Below are 25596 nucleotides of genomic sequence, written 5' to 3' on the forward strand. Positions count from 1 at the left end.
TAAGAGATAGGGAGGTGGATGAGATGGGTCATTATAGAAGGGGGCTAGTGGAGGTAGTAAAAGGAAGTGACGGTAGGAAAGAGAATAATAGGATTAAGACAAAGAGTGGAGTTTGGGTGCATTTATATGTAAAGAGAACTGAACTCTATACTAGAAATGTTACTCGTAGATAGACATACTTACGACTCTTCCCTATATAAAAGTTAATATTCATTCATAGTAATTTGTGTTTCTTCCCTTGTAAGAAAATCTTAACTAAGTTATGATTTACATTTCATCCAAATTAGATTTGATTAGGTTAGTTATTATATATTTTACAATTAAAATACATTTGAACAGTGGTTGTGCTTTGGATAAGTAAACAAAATGATGCTTTACAAAAAAGAAATGATAAAAAAATTATGTTAATGATGATCATACAAACACTTTTTTAGACTGTCTTTTTGCAAGAAAATTTCTTTATAAATTCATGTTGAATTCAATTAGAAAATGAGGCAAATATTTCCTAAAATATAATCTAGAATTATATATATATATATATGAAATTTTCGATGAGTCTAACTTTTATTTTTTTTTATAATACAATTTACATTGTATTTCTCTTTCAGCTGAATTATTATAATTTTTTAAATAAATTTAACAATAAACTTTTAAAAAATTTGTAAATATACTCTAAGCATAGAATTAATGTATAATTATAATCCCCTCTCAATAAAAAAAACATGTATTTTCTCATTCGAATGTGGTTGTTAACGCGGAGTCATCATGTTTCTATAAATAGTAAATGGGTTTGAAATTTTCAAACTTTCTACTCTCTATAATTATTTTCTTCTTCCATTATCATGAGTCTCATTATAAAACTTAATTGAAATTGTTCTTTAGAGAGAAAAAAAAAAAAAAACTTAGAGACAAAGTTTACTTACGATTTCAAGTATGTATGTATATATATATATATATATATACATATATAGTAAAAGGGTTTATTTATTAAATTGAGTTGAGAAGGATTTAGTAACAAATTAATTAATGGAAGGACTAATAAAGCAACGTTTCACCAAAAGAAAAGAAAATTAAACTACTCCAATAAGGACTTTTAATTAATGACTACACAATTTTTTTTTTCAAATTGTTAAATCATATAAATCTTACGTTCCAATCTAAAAGAATATTAAAAAAATTAATTATTTCTTTAAAAGTTAAAAATTGAAAATTAGTTGCTAATGATATATACATAATAGTAATTCCGAGAAATTTTTACTTAACGATAGTTGAATAACACAATAAAATGCTTAAGTTAATAGAATATAATATATACTTTTCTGTCTACACAAATGTGATAGTTTGAAAATACCTCTGAATTAATTTCTTATATTTGATATATTTAATTTAGGTTTACATGTATTTGAAAATATATAATGAAGTTAATAACATAGTTTAGAGTTAAATAGAAATAAGATGGATAAGGATGAAGGAGATAAAATACGCATAAAGAGGCATGAGAAAAGGTGGAAATAATAAATGGTATAATCAAAAGTGGCAACAGTTAGATAAAATGACAATGTAACACCCAAATTTATTTCAATATAATTTGAATTAAATTGTAAATATAATTTTGTAGTTTTTTTAATTTTAATTTAATGTAAAAATATAGTAAAATTGATGGATGATTAAATTGAAAATAATTTTAGGAAAAAAGAGTGAAAAATTGGGTTCTCGGGATATTTTTAAAAGAAAAATAAAAAACTGTGAGTCAAAATATAATTTAAAAAAATTATGCCACATCAGACGCCCGATCAGCAGCCCCGACCAACCAGGGCATGCCAAATGGCAAAGACGCTGATGCGGGAGGTCACGCAGGAGGCCACGTGGGTGATCCACGTGCCCGTGATCAAATAGCTGAGGTCTGTTCCCATGCGTACGGATAGCCTGGATGCGCTCCCTCCCAAACGCGATCGAACAGCCAGATTCAAAAATGATCGGACGGTCCAGAGAGAATCGCGATGGACGGTCCAGATTGGATTGCGTGAACGGCCCAGATTCACTATCTATTTAATCGCGATCAGACGGTACATATCAAATGCGATAGATGGACCAAATCAAAAGCGAATGGATATAAATAACTCCCATACGCACCAAACCCTAACCCTAGCTGCCAGAACCCCTCGCCGAAGAAGACGACCCAGCCGCCGGGGAGCCGACCGCCGCCACTCGCTGCTGCACCGGAACCCTTTCCGACTGCCAAAAAAGGTAAAAACTTTCCTTTTTGTATGAAATCCAATTTTAAGCTCATCCATAGCCAAATTGGAGGAAAAAGACCGGCCAATTAACCAGAAAATACCGGTGAAGCCCGGTGGTGCCGCCGCAAGAAATTTCACAAAATGCCTCCGATCAGGCCCTTCTCGATTTCCATTCAGCATAATTTTTTTCACCGTTGTGATCACCGTTCTTTTCTCTACAAGTTGACAGGAGCAAAACACCCAATCATAACATGACCCAGAGAAGCCGCCGCACCGGAAAGCCCCGTCGCTGGGGAGTTTCAATTTTTTATTATTTTTTTGGCCAACTGAGGCCCCTAAGTGTGTTTTCTCGGAGGGATTGATGTAAAATCGACTGAATTCGGCCGAAAACGACAAAAAATAGCCAACCCAAGGTGGACCACTGCTGCGAGCAGCTGCACCGACGCTGGAGAACGACGGAGCCACCATGCCGGATTTCTGAAACTGGCCGAGTGGGCCCTGGGACTGATTTTGATTTATTTAGAATATTTGTAGGTACTATTAGCGCGTTTCAATTCTAAAAAAAAAATTCAAGGAACCTAGGGACCGGCCGTAGGCACAGTAAATAGTTTAGCTTTTCAGGTATCAAATCGAGTAAGGATCCCTCACCCTATTCCCTATCATAGAATTGAAGTTTAAATAAATAATAATATGGTATTTTGTATGATTTTAGTAAATATACATAATTAATTGCAGATTGCTAATGGAGCCGGAACCGAAAATTATATACTGTTGTTTGTTGATTGATTTTACAATTTATATGCATGATGGTATCTGATTTATTTATTTTATGGCCTTGAACGCATGTATGGTTTAATTGATGTGTTTACTACTGAATCGAAAAAAAAGAATGTTAAACGGTAAAGAAATTGTGTGATTAAATGAATAGATAAAACGACAGCCTTGCTGGATATCTTGGGAGATGGTGGATGGACCGGGTATATAGGGAACCCTACCGTGAACATTTTCTCATACTGGATAGAGTATGGAGACTTGATAATTTGGCGCCCATACTGAACGAGATATGGAGACGGCTCGCTTCACCCTCATACCGGACAGGGTATTGAGATTTAATGATTTGGCACTCATACCGGACAGGGTATGGAGACGGCCCTGTAATTGAGATTGTTAAATAAAATAGTTCACGTGTAGTGGGGACATCCCTATGAACCCCCATAGATACTAGTAGGCTGGTGAAAAGAGAAACAGTTATGGTTTAGTTTATTGTTAATAAATATGAATTTATAATATGTTCTATATTGTTGATTGTTCATAAAATTATTATATGTATAGTATTATTATTTTTATAGGTTGTTTTCATAAATTCCACTATTGTAAGTGAACGAAAAATGATTTTATGATTGATAAATGAATTTACTATATTTAATGCTCTATTAGTAGTTTTCGATTTTATATCAACATTTACTTCTGTACCGGTGATATAGTATGATATCCTTACTAAGCTAGTATAATTCATCCTTTATTTAACCATTTCAGATCAAGAGGACCCGGTTCTAGAGCTTGATCCTCAAGAAGATTGCAAGTAAATGCTAGATATTTTCTATTTTCTATTTGTTTTCTTATTTCTCGTGTTTCTTTCGAAGAATTAATTCCGTAATACTGTTAAGTACTTATAAGTTATTATGTAAGGAATATAAATCTTAACCTTTTATTTCGCTTCTGCACTTAAGTTATTATATATTTTCTTTTAGATTTTTGGGGTCGTTACAGTTGGTATCAGAGATGCATTCCTCGAACTAATTCCTTACATAATAATTCTAAGGAAAACACCAAAACAATGAATTATCACTCAACCTTTCCTTGTGAAATGCAGGTACAGAGAGATGAGGAGAGGAAGACCCCCACTACAGAAGTATAAAGCAAGACTTGTGATAAAAAGGCTTTAAGCAAAAGTATGGTATAGACTATTACGAGACTTATACTCCTACAGTAAGACTAGAAACAATTAGAATTATTATTGCTCTGGTAGCTCAAAAAGGTTGACGATTGTATCAACTTGATGTCAAATCAGTCTTTTTGAATGGTTATCTTCATGAAGAAATTTATGTCGAATAGCTAGAAAGATTTTTAGTTGAAGGGGGAGAGAACAAAGTATACAAGTTAAAGAAAACACTATACGGCCTAAAGCAAGCACTAAGAGCATGGTATAGTGAGATACATAAATACTTCACGAAGAAAGAATTTCAAAAAAGCAAGAGCGAGTCGACTTTATATGTCAAGAAAATAGGTATTGATATTCTAATTGTCTCTTTATATGTTGATGATTTAATTTATTGTATTCATCGATGACATCCTAGTTTATTCAAAAAGCAAAGAGGAACATACTCACTATCTAGCTTAGGTTTTGTAAATTCTCAGAGAAAAGAAGCTGTATGCAAAGTTGAGTAAGTGTGGATTTTGGCTTGAGCAGAACACATTCCTAGGACACATCATATCAAAGGATGGAGTGTCAGTGAACCCTGAAAAGGTTGAAGCAGTGCTCGGTTGGAAAAAAATTGACATCAATTAAGGAGATCCGTAACTTTCTGGAGATGGCAGGTTATTACAGCAGGTTTTGGAAAGGTTTTCTAGTTTAGCTGCTCCCCTTACTCGGTTCACAAAGAAGAATGTCAAGTTTGAGTGGAACGAGGACTGTGAGAAAAGTTTTGAAGAGTATCAACATCTAGGCGGACTACTTCAGCCATTACCGATCCCGAAATAGAAGTGAAAACATATCACCATGGACTTCGTGACAAGATTATCTAAGGCACGCTCAGGACATGATGTCATCTGGGTAATTATTGACCGACTTACCAAGTTTTTTCACTTCTTGGCCATCAGGATAACCGATCTCTTAGACAAGTTAGCAAAAATGTATATCCGAGAAATAGTCAGATTATATGGAGTGTCAGTGATAGTAGTGTCTAATAGGGACCCCAAGTTCACTTCTCAGTTTTGGAATAGCTTATAGCAAGCCATGGGAACGAAGTTATTCCTTAGTACTGCATTCCACCCTCAGACCGATGAACAGTTAAAAAGACAATCCGTACACTTGAGAATATGCTCCGAGCTTGTGTCATTGACTCCGGGGGCCATTGGGCTGACCATCTACCCCTAATAGAGTTCGCCTTTAACAACAGCTACCAAGCAAGTATTGGCATGACTCCATATGAGGCGTTATATGGGCACCCATGTAGATCGTGGATTTGTTGGGAAGAAGAGGATGATAAAAAATTGGTCGGCCCAAATCTGGTAGAGGAGATTACATCCAAAATAGTTAAGATCAAGAAGAACATTCAGACGGCTCAGAGTAGGTAGAAGAGTTATACGGACACCCGGATGAGATATTTAAAATTTGAGAAAGGGGATCGGGTGTTCCTTATGGTCACTCCTTTCAAAGGAATCAGTAGGTTCGACAAGAAGGGAAAACTGAACCCCCCAATTTATTGGACCATTTGAAGTTTTAGACAGAATTGGTACTGCCGCCTACTGACTAGCACTGCCTCTAGAGCTTTCCAAGGTCCATTATGTGTCTCATGTGTCTATGTTATGCAAATACAACCCAGACCCCTATCATGTCTTCGCCCATGAGCATCTTCCACTCCAGGAGGATCTATCCTACGAGAAAGTACCAGTCGACATTGTGGATTGAAAGAGCAGATTACTCTGCAATCAGGAAATTCCCTTTGTAAAGGTCATATGGCATAATCACACACCGATAGAGGCTACATGGGAGTTAGAATCAGACTTTAGAATCCAATATCCCCAACTATTTGATTAAGTGGGAGAGAGGCAAATTTTAAGGATGAAATTTCTTTAAGGGGAACAGAGTTGTAACACCCAAATTTATTTTAATATAATTTGAATTAAATTGTAAATATAATTTTGTAGTTTTTTTTTAATTTTAATTTAATGTAAAATGGAGCAAAATTGATGGAGAATTAAATTGAAAATAATTTTGGGTAAAAAGGGTGAAACATTGAGTTTCCGGGGTATTTTTGAAAGAAAAATCAGAAACTGGGGATCAAAACGTAATTTAAAAAAAAATTTGTCACGTCAGACGCCCGGTCAGCAGCCTCAACCAACTAGGACGCGCTAAGTGGCAGAGACGCTGATGCGGGAGGCCTCGTGGGTGATCTGCGTGCCCGCGATCGAACAACTGAGGTCTGTTCCCGTGCGCACAGACGACCTAGATGTGCTCCCTCCCAAACACAATCGAATGGCCAGATTCAAATGCGATCGAACGACCTAGAGTGAATCGTGATGGACGGCACAGATTGGATTGCGATAAACGGTCTAAAATCACTCCCTATTTAATCGAGATCAGATGGTTTAGATCAAACGCGATAGATGGCCCAGATCAAAAGTAGATGGATATAAATAACCCCCATCTGCACCAAACTCTAACCCTAACTGCCAGAACCCCTCGCCAGAGAAGACGACCAAGCCACTGGGGAGTCGACCACCGCCACCCGCCGCCGCACAGGAACCCTTTCTGACCGCCAAAAAAGGTAAAAACTTTTCCTTTTGCACGAAATCTAATTTTAAGCTCACCCATGGCCAAATCGGAGAAAAAAAATCGGTCAATTAGCCGAAAAGTACCGACGAAGCCTAACGGCACCGCCGCAGGAAATTTCACAAAACAGCTTTGATGAGGCCCTTTTCAATTCCCGTTCGGCACAATTTTTCTACCGTTGTGATCACTTTTCTTTTCTCTACAAGTTGACCAGACCAAAACACCCAACCGCAACGTGAGCCGGAGGAGCCGTCACACCGGAGTGCCCCGCCACTGGTGAGTTTTAGTTTTCTATTTTTTGTTTTGCCAACTGAGGCCCCTAAGTGTGTTTTCTCATAGGGATTGATGCAAAATCGACTGAATTCAGCCGAAAATGGCCAAAAACAGCCAATCTAAGGTGGGCCGACGCTGGAGCACGACGGAGCCACCGTGCTGGATTTCTGAGATTGGCCGAGTGAGCCCTGAGACTAATTTTGGGTTTATTTGAAATATTTGTAGGTACTATTAGCGCGTTTCAGATCCCAAAAAAAAAATTCAGGGAACCTAGGGACCGCTCATAGGCGCAGTAAACAGTTTAGCTTTTCGGGCATTAAATCGAGTAAGGATCCATCACTCTATTCTCTACCATAGAATTGAAGTTTAAATAAATAATAATATGGTATTTTGTGCGATTTTAGTAAATATGCATAATTAATTACGGATTGCTAATGGAGCCAGAACCAAAAATTATCTACTGCTGTTTGTTGATTGATTTTACAGTTTATATGCATGATGGTATCTGATTTATTTATTTTATGGCCTTGAACGCATGTATAGTTTAATTGATGTGTTTATTGCTGAATTGAAAAAAAAGAATGTTAAACGGTAAAGAAATTGTGTGATTAAATGAATAGATGAAACGACAGCCTTACTGGATATCTTGGGAGATGGTGGACGAACTGGGTACATAGAGATCCCTATCGTGAACATTGTCTCATACTAAATGGAGTATAGAGACTTGATAATTTGGCGCCCATACCGGACGAGGTATGGGAACAACCCGTTTCATCCTCATACCGGACAGGGTATTGAAATTTAATGATTTGATGCTTATACCGGACTGGGTATGGAGACGGCCCTATAATTGAGATTGTTAAAATAAATGATTCACGTATAGCGGGGACATCCCTATGAACCCCCATAGATACTAGTAGGCTGGTGGAAAGAGAAACAGTTATGGTTTGGTTTATTGTTAATGGGTATGGATTTATAATATATTCTATGTTGCTGATTGTTTATGAAATTATTATATGTATGGTATTATTATTTTTATAGGTTTTTTTTCATAAATTCCACTATGGTAAGTGAACCAGAAATGATTTTATGATTGATAAATGAATTTACTAAATTTAATGCTCCATTAGTAGTTTTTGATTTTATACTAACTTTTACTTCTGTGCCAGTAATATAGTATGATATCCTTACTGGGCTAGTGTAGCTCATCCATTATTTAACCATTTCAGATCAAGAGGACCCGGTTCTAGAGCTCGATCCGCAAGAAGATTGCGAGTAGATGCTAAATATTCTTTTTATTTTTTATTTGTTTCCTTATTTCTCGTGTTTCTTTCAAAAAATTAATTCTATAATACTGTTCAGTACTTTTAAGTTATTGTGTAAAGAATGTAAAGCTTAACATTTTATTTTGCTTCCGCACTTAAGTTATTATATATTTTATTTTAGATTTTCGGGGTCGTTACAGATAACTTTTAGATGAAGAAAGTGATAATCTTTTAGATGAAATGACATGTGAAAATATCTTTTAGATAAAATGACATGTGAAAGTGGTAACCTTTTAGATGAGGTGACATGTAAAAATATTTTTTTAGATAAAATGACATGTGAAGAGCGGTAACCTTTTAAGTAAAGTGACACGATAAAAGGTGACAACTTTTAAATAAAATAGTAAGACGGAATGGTGGCAACCTTTCCTTCATGGCTCCCCACTCCTATAAATAGGGGATAGGAAAAGGGATGAAGAGACATTCCGAATGAGAGAAAAATAGTAAGAAGCATAGAGGTGAAGGAAGAAGAGGAAGTACAAAGTATGTAATATTTGATAGTATTTTGAAATTTTAGATAAAAACTTTGGAAAAACTTTGCTAAATTTGTGATATCAGAGAAAGATGAAGAGAAGAAGATAAGGCTTACGATCAAAAGGAAGCTATAAACCATTAGAAAGGTAAGTTTTTTCTTAAGTTTTGAAGTTCGGTTTCTCTTTGATTTTTAGGATTAGTTTTTGAGTATCGTATTGGATATTTTTGAGTCAAGAAAGCGACCAAAAATATCCTAAAACTCATCAAAATTTTTTAGAGGAAAAAATCATAAATAAATTTAGAACTCTGCCAAAATTAAGATTACGACTGCTAAGAACCTAAGGTAAGTGAATATTATGAATTCATAGCCTACATAGTTTTGAAGTATTTTACGTATTTTCAGTATAAAAATGTACACGTATTTAATTTACTTTTCGCATTTGCGAAGTAAATATTTATTAAAGTTTTACTTCGATATAAGTATTATTTCGTTTTATGTTTTTGAAATATGAATTTGATATGTGTGCATCATTCATTATGTAAAGAAGTTATTCTGAAAGAACCTGCATTATGCTAGGCTTCAATCTGGCCGTACATAACTGTTTCATGTTTGGGTATATTGACGAAGTAATAAGTGTGTACCCACACATAACTATTCCATGTTCGAGTGTATGGGGAAACAGTCTGATCTGCGTGCCCTAACCGTTCTGTATTCGGAGGGTAGCAGTGTTTTAAGGTACTCATGTACGTCATTCCGTGTTCGGGTACATGGAGAACCAGTGATAAGTATCTATACCTATACATAATGTATTGTAATTGATTGATCCTCTATAATAGTGATGAAATATGTAACATGAATTTGTTTTCTGGTTTGTGTTTTTGTCTTCTAATTCGTATATGTTTTGGAAAGATTATATGATATATGTTCTATTGTATGTAAAAAAACTTTATATTGCGCGTACTATATTGTGATTTCATAATATTACTTATTGGAATATTTTATCTCATCCTCTATCACTCTTCAGATACTGTTGCAGAGTGAGCGGTGATACGAAGAAAATTTTTGAAGTCTAAACTATGATATTAAGGCTACTATTTCGTACTTTTATTTAGTAATGTAAGTAAGAAAATTTAGAGTCTCGTACATGTATTTATGTTTTATATTTAAGATATGTAATACTTGTAAAGGCCCGGAACTTAAAAGAAAATAAATTTATAAATTAAATGCGAAAGCAAAATAGTAGAATTTAGGGTTTACATTTCTTATACAATAATTTAAAATGTCCAATAGAGTTACATAAATGTCCATTCTAAAAAAAATTACGAAAATTAAGGAAATGAACAAAAAGCCAATAACTGAGTATTCTATGATGATCTTCACTAGCTTTTGAAATGAGTCCGGATGGTGAACTATTCATATCCCTGTTGTTGATCGGGAGCTAAGTTTTGGTCCTCTTGATTTGAAATAGCTAATAAAAAGGTGAGCTACACTAACCTAGTAAGAATATCACATTACTCACCGATAAAGAAACTGAAAGTTGGTAAAAATCATAAAAACAACTAATGAAGCTCTTGATTTAAGTAAATTCATTTATCATAAGGAAAATTATTCATTGCATATATTTATCGTTGCGAGATTTTCAAAATCGACCTATATAGACAATAACTCAAATAACATTTCAACCTCATATTCAAGTGAGCAAGAATAATAACTTTCTCTTTTTATTTGCCTATTGGTATCCCTAGGGCCCATAGGAATGTCCCACTACGGGTAAACTCATATCCAATATTGTCAACAAACCTGTTGTCCCCATATCCTGTCCGGTATGAGTGCCAAAAATACCATCCATCAATATCTCGTCCGCTATGAGGGTGAATCAGGCCGTCTCTATACCCCGTCTGGTATGAGCGCCAAAAAATACTAATCCTTGATACCCGGTCCGGTATGAGACAACATTCACGGTAGGGTTCCCTATGTACCCGGTCCGTCCACCATCTCACAGGATATCCAGTAAGGCTACCATTCATTAATTCAATGACCAAACAATTTTCTGTTTGCATATTAATTACTAACTTCACAAATCAACCGTAAATCACTCAAAACAAGCAATATATATATTAAGGAAGCACAATTGAATCATTTAACCATTTCAGTATATCATCATGTATTTAAAGCTGTAAATTCAACCAGTTAAAAAGGACAACAAATAAATAACTAACCAGTTTCCAGCTCCATTGGCAACCTGTAATTATTTTTAAAGTTTTCTAAATTATATAAAATACTATATTATTGATTATTAAACTTCAATTCCATAACAGATAATAAGGTGAGGGATTTTTACATGAATTGGTGTCCGAAACATCGAATTTTTTACTACGCCTACTGGCGGTCTCCGGGTCTCCTGAATTTTTATGCAGAGATTAAAACACGTTTTACGCACCTAAAAATATTTCAAAAAATTCGAAATTGGTGTTAAAAACTTTTTTCGACCAATGTCGGAATTCTAGCACGGCGACATCATCGTGCTCCGACAACGGTACCGCTGTCTGCGACGGCGATTTGGCTCGATTTGGCCATTTTTGGTCATTTTTTGCAAGTTTTGGCCAATTTTATACTAATCCATGTGAGAAAACACGTTATGAGACTTCAGTTGGCTGAAATTTTTTTTTTTCCTTAATGTAAACGTAAATGATCATTTTATACTTATTCCAACTATCCTCCTTCATATATGTTGTCACATGTCAAACACATCAACGTACCAAGACTTCTATTTCGGCTTATTACTCCATTTTAAAAAATAGTATTATTCAACCATATTAAATGAGCAAATTAATAATAAAAAAATAAGTACACTTTTTAAGTAATAATTAATACCCAAAAGCTTTTAATCCTTAATTATTTTCACTAATTATCATTTTTAATATTTGTTTAAATATTAAATAAAAAAAGACATTAATTTTATTTATTTTAAATGTTTGAAAAATGCATTAAAAGAAGGCTGACTTTTAGTGAAAATATTCCATACCAACTTGTTTTGAACACCGCAAATTAAACTCGCGGTGGTAAAATCAAGTTAACTTGATGGAATTAGAAAATGACGAATCTTATATATATATATATATATATATATATATATATATATATATATATATATAATCTAAAGCTAAGCTGAAATATATATATATATATATATATACTAGTTTATTCAATATTTTCATTTATTTGCATGCAACAATATATATTTAAATTTGTAAATCTTTGATCCCGGCACTTCTTCATTGACCTTTTGTCTTGTCTCATGTATTTCAATTTTTGACTAATTGTAAAAACGTAATTTCAAATTATATATTAGATAACAAATTTAGGAACATTTTCGGTAGATATTTTAAAAAAATTAAAAAAATAATTTTTATAATTTTTCTATACATTTTCTTTGAGGTATTATCTGATCTTTCATAAAATTAAAATAATACAAATTCTTATAACAAAAAAAAAATGATTTATTTTTTATTTTAAAATAAAATAATTTAATTTAATTATTGTATCTTTAAATTTTTTTACTTTAATTCTTACAAATAAACTAAGAAAGTAATCAATCCAACTCTCGTTAAAAAAATCTAACATTTATGAAGTTAAAATTTTTAAATGAATATATATATATATATATATATATATAATAACGTGAGCATATTAATAGACACATAAATAATTTATATACATTTTATTGTACTATCTATATATTAAAACTATATATAAATGTATTTTTTGTAAGTTTTATTAAAAATATATATATATTTTTTAGACAATATTTAATAAGTTTTATTATATATATATATATGTATATAAACAATATTTAATCTAGGCTTTTACTTAAAGCAAATGGAATATCTCGTTCCATTTGGTCTTTCCATGACCTCATTCAGCATTCAATCAGGACCGTCCAATTGACATTTCATTGAAACCAGCCAAGAGATTCTACTTTCTTCCCCTCTTTTATTTTTTATTTATTTATTTTTTCACTTTTTGCCCATATTTATTCTATACTTACATATAAATACTATATATATATATATATATATATATTATATTATATTATATTGATTGGAAAAAGAGTTGTGAGTCCGAATAATTTATGGAATTCAGATCGAATATACTTTAATTTTATTTTTAGTTTCTCTTCAGATTTGATAAGATTCATTTGAATATGTATGAGACAAAATTATGAGTGTACGCTTTAAATTAATATTTTTATTTATGATTTTAAATCGTGTTCAAACATATTCATTGTAATAATTATTATGATAATAAGAATAATAATAATACCCTTCAAACTATATAAAATATAAATTAAATATAATAAGATTATCTTTAGGGTAAAATTCCATCTTTTGCAACTCAAAAAGTTTTTAGAAAGTGAAAATTGGAGTCATTTAATTTTTGGTCGGTCATATAAAAATGATAACTTAATCTCATGGCATTGATTGTTATATATATATATATATATATGTATATATGTATGTATACATAGTTATTCCAAAATTTGAGTATGATGACATTTGGGCAATTTTAGTCATCAAATACCCACTTACATAACATTTGGCAGATTCATGAATCAACCAAATAAATTAAATAAAATAATAAAAAAATTGAACATTGAGGAAATTAATGTATCATATAAATAGGGCTTTGGATTGCTCAAACCTAAGAGGAGAGGCTGCAAATTAATTAATGTGGATAAAATTTTATATATCATCATATGTTATTTTATGGAAATTATATTTGAGAGGCAAATTGTGTTAAAAGTATTTTAATTTTATCAACTTCAAAAATATTTTTTAATTATAGATTTTTTTCTAACAATTTCGATCTTGCTTACCACTTTCCAATTTAATGAAAGTTTTCTTCAATCTCACTCTTGTGATTGCCCTTCTTTTCTTATTTTCATAAATTAGATTGAAACCCCAACCCAACTTTCCACTTAAACTCAAGCAAATTTCTTGACGAATAGGCAATCCCTCCCTTCTATATTCCTAAACGGCAACGATTGGAAGAGAAGAAACGAAGCATAATTTCCGGTGTTTCATGTAAGGTTTCGTGCAAAGAAAGAAAAAAAAATAAGATCATACGGGAAACAAAAAAGGGAGGGAACCTAAAGCAAGACAAAATCGAAATGAAATAGAGAAAGTAGAGCAATCGCATAGAAAATAAAAACTAGCTGAAGTAGACATGATTGTATAGAAGATGAGAAGAGATTAAAGTTGAGAAATGGGGGATACAACAATAGAGAGGTTCAATATTGCATTAGAAGCTCGAAATGGTTAAAAAGCAAGCAAGCATATATGAGAGACCAAAGAGAAATAAACACTCAAAGCTTGAGGGTGAGACTAAGAAGGGACTAATGATGTTTAAGATGTCAAATGTAATATCTGGACCCAAAAATCGGCCCGACATGAGATTTTTTATTTTATTTATTCGTTAAAAAATGTAAAAATAATTAATCTAATTTGTTTTAATTTAGTTTTATTGAATTTTTGAGGAAAAATAAATTAGGGACAAAATTGAAAATAATTTGGAGAAAATTGATGAAATTTTGAATTCGGATGGTGTTTTTGAAAGAGAATTTGAAAACCGAGAGTTAAAATGCAAAAAGAGAAAGTTTAATCACGTGGGACGGCCCAGTCAGCAGCCCCAACGAAGCAGAGCACGTCGCGTGACAACCTCGGTGACATCAACACCACGCGAAAAGCCATGCGAGTGATACGCATACCCGACAATCTAACGGTCCAGATCTCATCCCACGTATGTGAACGGCCTAGATGCGCTCCCTCTTTAGGCGCGATCGAACGGTCAGATTCAATCCGATCGTGTGATCCATATTCATTCTCCGAATAAGATAGATCCAACAAACGAGAGAGGGCTATGTATCCCCAAATAGATGACCTAGATTAATGCAGGATAGTTATTTAAATATCGCATTCTAAGGAACCCTAACCCTAGACGCACCTGCCCTTACTGAAGAAGAAGAACTTGACACCGGATAAGGAGACCGACCACCAGTCGCCACCATATCAGAGCCACCGCCGACCGCCAAAAAAGCTAACATTTTTTCCTCATCGCTCGGAATTCAATTCTGAGCCTCCTTACGACCATATCGGAGGAAAAAAGGATGACAGGTGAGCCAAAAATTGCAGGCAAAACACGACAAAGCTGTCGCAGCAAAAACCCTAAACCCTCTCCAATGACCCCCTTCATGTTTCTCGTTTTGCATGATTCTTTGACCATTGTATTTATCGTTCCTTTCTGTGCAGGTTAACTGAAAAAGAAACCTCAACCGCAAAGGAGAGCCGGCGGAGCCGCCACACCAGGAGAGCCCCCAGCTGATAGGTTTCGTTTTTTTATTTTTCTCGCCAACAAGGCTTCCTAATGTATTTTTTTCGCAAGGATACGTGTAAAACCAACTAAAATCGGCCAAAACCAACTAAGCCGAGGTAAACCGCCACCTTGGGCAGCAGAGCCGGCATCGGAGCACAGTAGTGTTGCCGTGCCGAAATCGTAAGATTGGTCAGAAAAGATTTTCAACACTGATTTTGGATTTTTGGGTATGTGACGAGTATTTTGATTTTCACATGGAAAATTCAGAAAATCTGGAGCCTGTCAGGAGGCGTAGTGGGTAACACAGTTCGTCGAAACACTAATCTAGGTAACGATTCTTCACCCTATTCTCTGTTACGGTAAATGAAGGTTTAATAAATTGATAATCTTGTGTTTTATAAAAAAAAAAAATTAATAATAATTACAGGTAACTAGTGAAGCTGAAAAACTGGTCAGTGTATGATTGCCCTAAACTCGTCTATGTGTCTATTTATTTTTCTATACTACCTAAATTAGTTATTGTTCCACCGTATGATTTAAATTATTATATTTAATTACTTTCTCGTTATTGATTTCCTGATTGCGATTTTTATCTGATTGACTGATTTGAAATAAAGGTCCTAATTACGTTTCTTATGTTAAGGTATAAAAATGCATTGTTTGCTTAAATATCGTTTGATTGATATGTGAATATAAAATGAGATGTTAGTAGGTGATTGGTGATTACTTGTTGATGGGATCTATATATGCAATGCTTATTGGGTACCATGTGAAAGAGTGAACGGACCCGACACATAAGAAAAATGCTACCGTGGACAATACCTCAGTAGGACGGGGCTGAGGGGTACCATATTGGAATGATTGGAAGATATGGTTTACCCTCATACCAGACGGAGTATCGAGACAATGGTGTGTTTGGCTCCATTACTGGACGGAATATGGAGACGGCCAGGTAAATTGACAAATTTATATTTTAGGTTCACGAGTAGGGATATATCTTTATAGACCCTCAAGAGTCTCAGTAAGCAAGTAAAAAGGGAGAATGACCGACTTTACTCACTTGTACATGAAATTATAAATAGTATATGGGTGTTTGTCTTATAGGTTGGTTTTAGAAAACTCATAACGGTAAGTATGAAAATAACATTTTGATATTAAATGAATTTACTTATATTAAGGGTTCCATTAGTTATTTTGTGATTTTTACCAACCTCTATTTTCTGTGTCAGTGATTAGTGTGATATTCTTACTGAGTTAGTGTAGCTCACTCTTCTATTAACCATTTCAGATCAAGAGGACCAAGATCCAGATCCCGATCAACAAGAAGGTTGTGAGAAGTTTACCTCCAGGACCCCTTCAAGAGCTAGTGGAGGTTAACACCTAAGACATTTATCTATTTATTTTAAATTGTTTATTTGCTTCTTTTTACGAGCCGCTGTAGTAAGGACATTTCTGTAGCCCTATTGGGCATTTTAATTTAATTTGTAAGGAATGTAAACTTTAATATTATTGCTTGTTTTTACATTAAAAAGTAAAATTCATTTCCTTAAGTTCTAGGTTATTACAGTTGGTATTAAAGTCATGTTCTTTGAAACCATTCCTTACACAAAAACTTAAAAATACCAAATATAAACTATTGTTCAACCCTTCCTTGTGAAATATAGATATAAAGATATGAGGAGAGCAATGTCCCTACTAAATCGAACAGCCCGAGATGGGTCACTTCAAGAGGATGTTGATCAACTATTTAAGATGCTGGAAAGACTCATCTCTGCCCAACATGCCTAGGAGGAAAGGAGAGAGCTGTCTGACCCTCCCCACTACCATAATTTGAGCCACCCGTGCAACGAAAAGATCTGAAGCCACCCCGGTATAACCATGCTCGTCTACCGTATCATCTGACACTACCACAATACAATCCAATGCCTTTACCATACAACTAGGTACCGCCACAGGGCCACTTGGCCCCTCCCCAGCATAATTTAGTCCCTCTCTCACGGGATCCGGTTGCACCCATGATGAACCTAAACTACATTGAAAGGTATAAAAGATTAAATCCATCTACCTTTATAGGAGTATCATCTTTCGAAGAGGGTGAGTTTTGGTTAACTGAGACAGAAAAGGCCTTCACGACTCTTGGGGTGATTGTTGAACAGAATGTGGTATTTGCCACTTATATACTCGTGGGAGAGACAGGTCGCTGGTGGCAGCTTAAGTAGGCCACCCTGCTCATTCCAGTCACTTGAAAATAGTTCCTGATGACTTTCAATGCAGAGCACTTTCGGTATCTGAAGGAGATGGAGTTTGCACACCTAGTACAAGGTGATATGACGGTATTAGAGTATGCTAGGAGATTCCTAGAGTTGGACTAGTATTCCTCCGAGAGTACGATGGATGAAGGCAGGAAGGCAAGGAAGTTCAAGTGGGGCATTTGTCCTGAGATCAGACAACAGCTGTACGTATTTGAACTTAGTAACTTTTCAGTCGTTTTGGCCAATACACAGCTAGTAGAGCAGAACCTTCATATCTTCCTTCAATCAGTGAAAAATTCCAGACCCCTAGTTCCACACTGCATGCCAGCACCCACTGTACAAGTTCAGTAGAATTAGAGGCATAGACTAATGATTCAGACTCTTCAAGTTCTGGCAACAGGATGAGGTAGAATTTACCAACACTGTGATAAAGATCATGGGGACCAATCCTATTATCGTATCAACAATACCTACTGCATATGTGGGAGTGCCCAACACTACACGAGAGAATGCTCGCGAAATCAGAAGCAGACCAGACCTTTTATTCAGGGCAGAGCTTATAATCTTACTCAGCAGGATGCTGAAGTCAATCTAGACATGATACAGAGTACGTACACTATTTGTAATCATCTCGCATATATTTTGATTGATATTGGTGCTTCACACTCGTTTGTCTCACATACTTTTTTAAAAAATCTTGAATCTATTACTTGAAAAACTTGATTATGTATTGTTTGTGTCTACTCTTAAGAGTATGACACTATTAGAGAATGTTATATACAAAGCTTGTATCATAGACATTGTAGATAGGAAACTAAATGTAGACCTAAGAATGAACTGGTTAGCGGTGCATCATGCCACCGTAGATTATTTCCACAAAAAACTTATATTCAACCCTTCTAATGAAGAGTCATTTATAAATTAATAAAAGTTTTAAGTATCATTTCCTCATGAAAATTTCCTCATTTGTGTGACGCTTTAACTCGTTTGTCTTTTCTACAATAGGCGAACCTAAGAAAGAAATTTATATTTAAGAAATCCTCGTGGTCCAAGAATTCTCAGATGTGTTACCTGATGAACTACCTAGACTGCTAGTTGACAGCGAAGTTGAGTTCCCCATAGACCTTCAGTCTGGCACCCAGCCTATCTTAGTTATCCCTTACCGCATGAGTCATGTAGAGATGGAAGAGCTGAGAAAACAGATCAAGGAGTTGCAGGATAGTGGATTCATCCGATACAGTGTATCTTCTTAGGGTACTGGAGTCACATTTGTGAAAAAAAGGGATGAAACCTTGAAATTATGTATCGACTACAAGGGATTGAACAGAGTCACAATCAAGAACAAGAACCTTCTCCCCAAGATTGACGACCTTTTTGACCAGTTATAGGGTACACAAGTTTTCTCTAAGATAGACTTGCGTTCAAGTTACCATCAGATAAAGATCAGGGTAGAGGACATTCTCAAAACAGTTTTTAAAACTTGTTACAGATACTATGAGTTCTTAGTCATGCCTTTTAGGTTAATCAATGCACCGACTATATTTATGGACTTGATGAATAGGGTTTTGAGATAATTCTTGAATCAATTTATCATTGTATTTATCAATGATATTCTGGTTTATTAAAATATTAGAGAAAAACATGCTCACTACTTGATTCAGATTACAGGTTCTCAAGGAAAAAAATTGTATGCAAAATTGAGTAAGTGTGGGTTCTGTTTTGAGCAGACTACCTTCCTATGGCACATCATATCAAATGATAGAGTGTCAGTGAATCCCGAAAAAGTTGAGGCAGTACTTGATTTGGAGAAATTGACTTCAGCTAAGGAGATTCGTAACTTTCTGGGAATAGTAGGATATTACTGCAGATTTGTGGAAGAGTTTTCTAGTATATTCGCTCCTTTGACCTGACTCAGAAAGAAGAATGTTAAGTTCAAATGGAACGAGGATTGCAAAATGACTTTTACAAAATTCAATAAGCGGCTGACCACCGTACTCATTTTGGCCCTATCAAGTGGGATGGGTGGATATACAGTATATAATGACATCTCCTATCTGGGATTGAGTTGTGTTCTGATGCAGCACAGAAAGGTCATAGCCTATGGTTCTAGACTGTTGAAGAGTTATAAAAAGAATTAACCCACTCAAGACTTGGAATTGGCGGCTATTATCCACCCCTTGAAGATCTTGAGCCACTACTTGTATGAGATTGTTGAGATTGATACAAACCATAAGAGCTTGAAGCATATATTCACTCAAAAGAATTTTAACATGCGTCAGAGGTGTTAGATAAAGCTCCTCAAGAACTACGATTGTAAGACTTTGTATCACCCAAAAAAGGGCAATATGGTAGCTGACGCGCTCAATAAAAAAAATATAGGTATGCTGGCTCACCTAATGGTTTCTAAATGCAGGGTAATAGGAGCTGCACAATAAATACGGCTTCAGAACTTGAAGAGGGTTACATGCTTGGCTCATCTGACAGTCCAACCCGAACTGATTCAGAGAATAAAAGAAGCCTAATTCACTGATTCCATTCTAGCAGCTCTCAGGAAAGATGTAGAACAGGGGGTAAATAAAGAATTCAGGGTCTCTACTGACTGGTTGCTTAGATTTCAAGATATGGAGTGTGTTCTAAATGACAACAAACTAAAAAGGGATATCATGACAGAGGCTCATAGCTCAAAATTCGTCATATATATAAGAAATACTAAGATGTATCAAAGCATGTGATCTTAGTTTTGGTGGGGCATGATGAAAAGAGAGATAATCGACTTTATCTCCAAGTGCCTGGTATATCAACAGGTTAAGGCAGAACATCAATGCTCAGGCGGGTTACTTAAGCTATTACCGATCCTAGAGGCAAAATGGGAACATATCACAATGGACTTCGTAACAGGTTTGTCTAAGGCACGCTCAAAACATGATGCTATCTGGGTAATTATTGACTGACTCACTAAGTTCTCTCATTTCTTATCTATCAAAATGACTGACTCCTTGGACAAGTTAACAAGAATCTATATCCATAAGATAGTTAGGTTACTTGGAGTCCTAGTGACAGTGGTATCCAATAGAGACCCCAAATTTACTTTTGATTTTGATCTAATTTTCAGTAAGCCATATGAACGATTCGCACACTAGAAGATATGCTACAAACTTGTGTTCTAGACTTTGGGGGCCAGTGGGATGATCATCTACCACTGATAAAGTTTGCCTACAATAATAGCTGTCAAGTAAGCATCGGAATGACCCGTTATGAGACATTATATAGCCGACCTTGTAGATCACCAATCTTTTAGGAAGAGATGGATGATAGAAAGTTATTTTCCTTAAATCTTATAGAGGAGACTACAGCCAAGATAGTTAAAATCAAGAAGAACATCTAGATAGCTCAGAGCAGACAGAAGAGTTATGCGGACACCCGGAGAAGGAATTTGGAATTTGAGAGAGGCAATTGAATGTTTCTTATGATCAACTCTTTCAAAGGAATCAGTAGGTTTAGCAAGAAGGGAAAATTAAATCTCATAGTTTATTGGGCCATCTGAAATTTTAGACATGATTGGTATATCTGCTTATATACTAGCACTACCTCCAAAGTTATCCAGTGTCCACAATGTGTTTCATGTGTCTATGCTACGTAATTACAACCCAGACCCCTCACACATCCTGTTCCATGGGCTATTTTCACTCTAAGATGATCTATCTTATGAGGAGGTACTAGTAGGTATTGTGGACCGAAAGAGTAGACTATTTCGCAACAGAGAGATTTTCTTTGTCAAAGTCCTATGGCAGAATCACACACATGAAGTGGCCAGACTTCAAAGCACAGTACCCCCAATTGTTTAACAAAGTAAGATGGTGACAAATTTGAGTGACTAAATTTTTCTTAAGGGGGAAAGTTGTAATGCCCAGGCCCGAAAATCGGCAAAGAATGATTTATTTATTTATTTATAAAAAAATTATAAAAATAATTAATTTAATTTGTTTAATTTAATTTTATTGAATTTTTGAGAAAAAATAAATTATGGACGAAATTGAAAATAATTTTGGAGAAAATGGGTGGAATTTTAATTTCGAAGGGTGTTTTTGAAAGAAATTTAAAAACAAAGGATTAAAATATAAAAAAGAAGTTTGTCTACGTGGGATGGTCCAGTCAGTAGCCCTAACGAACCAGAGCACGCCGCATGGCAACTTTGCTGACATCGGCACCACGCAGGAAACAACATAAGCGATCCACGTGCTCGACGATCTGACGGTTCAAATCTCATCCTGCGCACGTGAACAGCCCAGATGCGTTCCTTCTTTAGGTGCAATCGAACGTTCAGATTCAATCCGATAGTGCAGTCCAGATTCATTCTCCGAATAAGATAGATCAAACGGATGAGAGATGACCATGTATCACCGAATAAATAGCCCAGATCAACATAGAATAGGTATTTAAACATTGTATTCGAGGGAACCCTAATCCTACTTGCACCTGCCCTTGCTGGAGAAGAAGAACTCGATGTCAGAGAAGGAGACCACCGGCTGTCGTCGAACTAGAGCCATCGCCAACTGCCAAAAAAGGTAAAAGTTTCCCCTCCCCACTCAGAATTCAATTCTGAGTCTCCCTGTGGCCATATCATAGTAAAAGGGACGGCGAGTGACTCAAAAACTGTGGGCAAAGCCTTACGAAGTTGCCACGATCAAAATCCTAAACCTTCTCCAATGACCCCCTTCCTGTTTTCTATTTCACACAATTCTTTGACTATTGTGTTCACCGTTTCTTTCTTTGTAGGTTAGCCGAAGAAGAAACTCCAGCTACAAAAGAGAGCCGGTAGAGTCGTGGCACCCAAAAAATCCCTCGCCGGTAGGTTCATTTTTTTATTTTTCTTTCTAACCAAGGCTTTCTAACGTGTTTTTCGCAAGGATATGTGTAAAATTGGTCAAAACTGACTAGGTCGAGGTGAACCACCACCGTGGGCGGCAGAGCCAGTGCTAGAGCACAATAGTGCCACCGTGCCGGAATCCAAAAATTGATTGAAAAATATTTTCAACACCGATTTTGGATTTTTAAGATATTTTTAGGTACATGACGGCATAAAAAATTCAGAAAACTTGGGGCCCGTCAGGAGGCGTAATGGGTAGCACAACGCATCAAAACATCGATATGGGTAAAGATTCCTCACCCTATTCCCTGTTACAATAAATGGAGGTTTAATAAATCGGTAATCTTGTGTTTTATAAAAATTTAAAAAATCCTAACAATAATTACAATTTACTAGTGGAGCCAAAAAACTGGTCAGTGTACGATTGCCCTAAGCTCGTCTATGTGTCTATTTATTTTTCTATACTGCCTAAATTACTTATTGTTCTATCGTATGATTTAAATTATTACATTTAATTGCTTTCTCGTTATTGATTGTCTGATTATGATTTTTATCTGATTGACTGATTTGAAATAAATGCCTTAATTACGTTTCTTAATTGTTAAGGTATAAAAATGTATTATTTGCTTAAATGTCTTTTGATTAATCTGTGAATATAAAATGAGATATTAGTAGGCAATTGATGATTACTAGTTGATGGGGATCTATATATAAAAGGCTTATTGGGTACTCCGGGAAATGGTGGACGGCACTGGTACATAGGAAAAATCCTACCGTGAACAATACCTCAGCTGGACAGGGCTGAGGGGTCCCATACCGGAAGGGTTGGGAGATATGGTTCACCCTCATACCGGACGGGGTATCGAGATGATGGTGTATTTGGTGCCCATTATCGAACTGGGTATGGAGACGATCGAATAAATTGACAAATCTAGATATTGAGTTCACAAGTAGGGGATATCCCTATAGATCCCAAGAGTCCCCAATAAGTAGGTAAAAAGGGAGAATGACCGACTTTACTCACTTATAGATGAAATTATAAATGTTATATGGGTGTTTGTCTTATAAGTTGGTTTTGAAAAACTCGTAACGGTAAGTATGAAAATAAAATTTTGATATTAAATGAATTTACTTATATTAAGGGCTCCATCAGCTGTTTTGTAATTTTTATCAACCTTTGTTTTTAATATTAGTGATTAGCGTGATATTTTTACTGGGGTAGTGTAGCTCACTCTTCTATTAACTATTTCAGATCAAGAGTACCAAGATCCAGATCTCGATCAGCAAGAAGGTTGTGAGTAGTTTACCTCCCGAATCCTTTCAAGAGCTAGTAAAGGTTAACCCTAATGACATTACCTATTTGTTTTAAATTATTTATTTATTTTTGTTTAACAAGCCACTGTAGTAGGGACATTTTCATATCCTTATTGGACATTCTAATTTACTGTGTAAGAAATATAAACTCTAATATTATTGTTTACTTCTGCATTTAAAAATACAAATTCATTTCCTTAAGTTTTGGGTTATTACATCAAAGGCTAAAAGAAAACAATTTGAGAAGTCCATAGCAAGGAAGACCCAAAATATAGCTTTGAAATGACTTAAAAAAAGTTAGAACATAGCACCACCTAGTTTGGGTTTCATATCAATCACTATAGAGACACATCAGTCTTATTTAGTTCACACCAATTACTAAACAAGATGCTAAAGAATGACTTCATAAAAAAATGGATGTCAAAGAATAATAAATAAAAGAGCTAAAATAAGCAAAATTAAAGAGGAAAAAGAAATTTAGGATTGAGATCTTATCAAATAAAATCCAAGATATAAAAGAGATTAAAATGAGAAAAACTTGAAATTTTAAAAGTGAAGAATGATAAAAGTAGAAAAGAAAAATCTATTAGTAACTGAAGAAGCAATTTTTCCACTGCCTAAACTCTATAATATGACATTCTCTTTAGTGGAAGGGATGAATTTGGAGATTGAAAGATAAAACTAAAAGTAATTAAGTTATGTTAAGTTATGTGAGAAGTAACACTCGGGTCTTGAATAAGCAAAGTAAAGCTTGGCCTCAATATCATGATATAACTTGTCCATACCTCTACAGACTTTAAGAAGCAATATATGATTGATCGCTTAATTATTGGGAAAGCCTCTTGTTTATTTTTTTCCTTGTTCTTAAAAAGAGTAGTTTTGAAGTTATATAGTCTTTAAAAGCTTGAGTTTTCAGTGAATGGATCGTGTGTTAGCTACATTTTGTTATGTGCATTCTCATATTGGCAAACCCATATAAAATCTCGAGTTTCTAATATCAACACTAGTGATCTTCAGGAATAATTATGTTATTTAGAATGTTTATTACGTTAACCTTTACTATACATCTTAAAGCTCATAATTGGGTTCTATGGATATTTTTGAAAGAAAAATCAGAAAATAGGGATCAAAATATAATTTTGGAAACTTTTGCATCGTTAGACGCTCGGTCAGCAAGCCCAGTGAATCAGGACGCGTCGTGTTGCAGCGGATGCTAACGCGGTGCAATGCGGGAGGCCACGCAGGCGATCCGCGTGCTCGCGATCCAACGGCCCAGATCCGTTCCAGCGCACACGGACTGCTCAGATGCGTTCCATCCCCAAACGCAATTGATGGTCAAATTTGAACTCGATCAGACGGTCCAGAGTGGATCGCGATGGACGGTCCAGATTGGATCGCGATGAATGGTCTAGATTCACTTCCTATTTAATCGCGATCGGACGGTCCAGATCAAATGCGATAGACGGTCCAGATCAAAAGAAAACGGATATAAATAACCTCCATCTTCACCAAACCCTAACCCTAGCCACCAGAACCCCTCGCCGGAGAAGAAGACCTAGCCGCCGAGAAGGAGCCACCCAGCCCCGCATCAGAACCCTTTCCGACTGCCAAAAAAGGTAAAAACTTCTTCTTTTTCTCAAAAATCAATTTTAAGCACACCCATGACCAAATCGGAGCAAAAAGATAGGCTAATTGGCCGAAAAATACCGGTGAAGCCCGGCGGCGCCGACGCGAAAAATTTCACAAAAGGCCTCCGATGAGGCCCTTCCTGATTTCTGTTATGTGTAATTTTTCTACTATTGTAATCACCGTATCCTTCTCTACAGGTCAACCAAAGCAAAACACCCAACCGCAACGTAAGCCGGAGGAAACGCGGCACCAGAGAGCCCAGCCGCTAGTGAGTTTTGATTTTTTCTATTTTTTCGG

This window comes from Carica papaya, chromosome 5 (assembly GCF_054855325.1).
Source record: "Carica papaya isolate Zhongbai chromosome 5, ASM5485532v1, whole genome shotgun sequence".
Taxonomy (NCBI): domain Eukaryota; kingdom Viridiplantae; phylum Streptophyta; class Magnoliopsida; order Brassicales; family Caricaceae; genus Carica; species Carica papaya.